Here is a 4,672-nt window from a genome sequence, read left to right as displayed (position 1 = left end):
TTTTCTTTTTTTTTTTTTTGAGACGGAGTCTCGCTCTGTCGCCCAGGCTGGAGTGCAGTGGCCAGATCTCAGCTCACTGCAAGCTCCGCCTCCCGGGTTCCCGCCATTCTCCTGCCTCAGCCTCCTGAGTAGCTGGGACCACAGGCGCCGCCACCTCGCCCGGCTAATTTTTTGTGTGTTTTTAGTAGAGACGGGGTTTCGCCATGTTAGCCAGGATGGTCTCGATCTCCTGAGCTTGTGATCCGCCCGTCTCGGCCTCCCAAAGTGCTGGGATTACAGGCTTGAGCCACCGCGCCCGGCCGATATGTTAATTTTTCTAACATTGTCCAATCATCTCACCTTTTGTTTAAAATGTTTCAGTAGGTTCTCATTGCCCCTAAGTCAAAGGACCGTATCATTTGCACAGACCCAAAACCCCATCTGGTGAGACACCACATCCCCCCAGCTTCGTCGTGCCCCCTGCTTTTCATGCTCGTGGTCTTCGAACTTCAGGTGCTCTTGTTCTCAGGCTCTTCCTGCATGTGCAAGGCTCTCCTCTCTCCTGCTTATCACTTAATTTAGTTGACGGGGTGGAGAATGTGACTTCATTCCCGAGCGTCATCCTTATTCCTGCACTCTGCACCCAGGGCCTTTTTTTTTTTTTTTTTTTTTTTGAGACACAGTCTCACGCTGTCACTCAGGCTGCAGTGCAGTGGCATGATCTTGGCTCACTGCAACCTTCACCTCCTGGGTTCAAGTGATTCTTCTGCCTCAGCCTCCCAAGTAGCTGGGATTACAGGCACCCACCACCACACCCAGCTAACTTTTTGTTGTTGCTGTTGTTTTTGTATTTTTAGTAGAGATGGGGTTTCACCATGTTGGTCAGACTGGTCTCAAACTCCTGACCTCAAGCAATCCACCGGCCTTGGCCTGCCAAAGTGCTGGAATGACAGGCATGAGTCACCATGCCAGGCCTGCACTCAGGGCCTTTCTACCCCAGCACCATTCACATTATTGTGGGTGGAGTGGGGAGGCAGAGAGAGACGGCAGGATTCTCCAATGAAACATCCTTGGGAGCTGTTGAAGCATCATGCTGTGTGCAATGGCTCATGCCTGTAATCCCAGCTACTCAGGAGGCTGAGGTGGGATCATATGAGCCCAGAATTCAAGACCAGCCTGGGCAACAGAATGAGTTCCTGTCTATAAAAGAAAAAAAGTTCACCCAGGGTAGTTTCCAAATAAAGGGCCTTTGTTTGCAAATCTTCACAGGTTAATTTGGTTTCAGTCCAGACACAAGTTTGGAAGAAGAGAAATGCTAATTTTGTCTGAATTGCTAAGAAGGAAAGAGTCTTCAAAGTCACAGACTGATGACAGTACAAGTAACTAATGAGCAGAAGGTGGGCCCTCAAGGGGCAAGCAGGTTGCACCTGAACTAGACACCCGACAAGACACACCTGAGCAGGCTCTGGGCTCCATGGTTGGAGTGATAGGGCAGCTGATCCCCACCCAAGCCATGGCACCTGGTATCCCAGGTAGACCTGGTGCATTCGAGGACTTAATTATAATTTTTAATATTTTTCTTAAAACACATTTATTGTTTCTTTATTGTATAACTACATATTTATGGCCCCAAATTTAAAAATAACACAAAATAGAAAGAAGCAAATTAAAATCACTTATAATTTTGCCTCACAGAGTATCTGCTGACAATGTGGTTCATTTCCTTTAAAAAAATATTAGACGTATACGCTCCATATTGTTTCACAGTCTGTTTTTGCACACAAGCTTTCATTTCAGCATTTCCCGTTGCTGCTTCTGAGTCCCTGAAAACATGATTTTCACGAATGCACTGTCCCACTTCAAGGATGGAATTAAATGGTCTCGGGGCACTGAAATTGCAACAAAAATTTAGAGCTCTAGCATTTTTCAGGAATTAAGCTCTTCTTCCTTGTCAGAATTGTTTAGGAATGTGTTTAAAGGTTTGCAAATTATTGTTGCTTTGGTTTGCTTAAATTTTAGCTATAATTTGTAATTTAATTGCAAGGTTTATAAAACATCCTATACAACAAGGCCATTTTTTTGTAATACTAGATGTTCTTATCCTCTAATAGTCACTTTTGAAAATATTCCTTAGTTGCTTGAAAGAAGGTACATTTTTTATTGTTTTGAGGCTCTAAATTTGTTTTTAGGTTATGCCCTAATTGGCCATATTATTTTATTATCCAAATTTTCTATGCTTCTTAAAGTCTTCTATACATTCCTTGACTTGCAAAGGAAAACTTTTGGTCTATTAAAATCTCCTACCATAAAATTTTTTTGTGTGTGAATTTCTTCTGAGATTTTAAACTGTATCTGCTTTAGAGATGTCAGTGCTGTATAATTTGGCACATGAAGATTCATGAATGTTGTAATTTCATCATGACTATATTTTTACTAACATGAAACAATCTTTTCTGTTTATTTTCTCTTGCATATTGTTTTGTCTGATGTCATATTTTAAACTCCTGATTTATTTTACTTATGTATGTCTAACATGTCTTTGTTCATCTTTTAAAATAATCTATTTTGGGGCCAGACACAGTGGCTCATGCCTGTAATCCCAGCACTTTGGGAAACTGAGATGGGCAGATCACTTGAGGCCAGGAGTTTGAGACAAGCCTGGCCAACATGGTGAAACCACGTTTCTACTAAAAATACAAAAATTAGCCAGGCATAGTGGCATGAGCCTGTAATCCCAGATATTCGGGAGACTGAGGCATGAGAATCACTTGAACCTGGGAGGTGGAGGTTGCAGTGAGCCAAGATTATGCCACAGCACTCCAGGCTCGGCAACAGACAGAGTGAGGCTCTGTTTCAAAAAAAAAAAAAAAGAAAGAAAAGAAAAGAAAAAAAATCTATTTTTTCCTTTTGTTTTTGGTGAGTCTCATATCAATGACACACACTTACATTTCTCTTTCAATCCAGACTTAGAGTCTCTGAAAGAGAGACTTTAACTGTTTTTTTGTCTGTTTTCTCAAAAAATATGTTTGCTGTTACTTTTGCCATCTTATTTTTCTGCTCTGTATCTTTTTAATGGATGTTTGATTTTTCTGTTATTTTCTGTCTTTTGCTCTATAGACTACATTTTATTTTCTTTCTATAATTTGGAAGACACATATTCTATTTTTAATTGTACTAATATTATCTCTAAGTTATAAGATTCTTCACCATCTGTCCAAAACCTGACATCTCTTGACTGACTTCATATCTGCTAAAATGATATCCCTAGACCACATTTAGAATCACACTGTAGTCACCTAACACATTGAGCTGGGCTATAGAAATGTCTAGCACATGCCCCACGATCCCCTCACTGTTCACTCTGTTGCTGACAGAATTCTCTTCTCAGATCCTTAGCAGGAGGGAGGACCATTACCCACATTTCTGGTGTTTATCAATGTGGGGTTTCCTCTTGCCCCTTCTGCCTGGAATAGAAAAGTATTTTAATGACCCAGGACCTCTGATGGCTTCGCTTTGGGGGTTGCACTCTTTAAGATGTACAGATTAGCAAGACTGTTGCGGTTGGGGTTAAAGAAGTGGCCCTCTTTGTCTTGGGATGCAACTCCATCTTACTTAGAGTCTGGTACTCAGCTTCTCCTGGGCACTTGCGGGGCACCTCTGCGATGGGCTTGGCTCCCTCTTTTCTGACCTTGGTGCTCTGCCTCAAAGCCGCATTGTGCATCAGCTAATGAGAGTTTCTCAATCTGTCCTCATCTGCACTGCTATTGGCAGAAATCCTTCCTAGACTGTGGCCAAGCATTAATTGGTATTCTTAGCTTCTGGTGCAGTTGCAATTTTGCAATTTTGCATGTGCCTTCAATGGTGTTTTAATGGGAGGATGGGAGAGGATGAATCAGGCAATCAGGCACCTGCTATGAGCCACCATATTAATCTGGGAGTCTGCAAGTTTGGCTCTGAATGACAGAAAGAGAACCATGGTGCTTTCAGTGTTATATAAAGCTCATGGCTCTCATTTCAGCCGATTCCATAGTCCAGGGTTTCCTAAATAATGTGTTGAAAGGAAAGAGATAATAAAACATGCCACATTTTTTTAAAAGCAGGGGAGAAAGAGGGATTCCGTGGTCAACCAAACTGGAGAAATCATACACTCTACGCCTCTCGCACATTCAAGTTAAAACCTGGTGTGTTCAAAACTATAAGTGTCCTGCAGCAAAAAAAAAAAAAAAAAAAAAAAAAAAAAGAAAAAAGAAAGAAAACTGATTTAACATTGTTTAGTCCATCACATCTCAGTACTTGACTTTGAAACCTTTCTGGTAGGGTCCCTGGGAATGTGTAACTGAATTGGTGTTTTTCCAAAGTATAATGTGGGGATCAATGGTCAGTGTGGGCATAGGAGAGTCTGGGAGAGAGGGTAGCTCTGCTCCTCCAGTCCTTGCCCAGGTTTCACCAGATCCTGAAGGTGCCAGACAGACTAGCTAGGGACACATGGCTTGACCATTCTTTGATGTTATTCACTTTACTTAGATCTTCAGAAAACAAAATGCCTGAACCATATTTTTTTAACCTTCCATGGAGCCAATACTACTGATTTACAATTAACGATGTATTTTTAAGCTTCATAGAGAATGAAATCAGGAAGCTTTTATTTACATGGCATCTCTAAGTCTTATATAAAACAGCGAGCAAAGGTTAT

The sequence above is a fragment of the Macaca nemestrina genome, chromosome 11 (assembly GCF_043159975.1).
Source record: "Macaca nemestrina isolate mMacNem1 chromosome 11, mMacNem.hap1, whole genome shotgun sequence".
Taxonomy (NCBI): Eukaryota; Metazoa; Chordata; class Mammalia; order Primates; family Cercopithecidae; genus Macaca; species Macaca nemestrina.
This window is presented reverse-complemented; position numbering follows the sequence as displayed.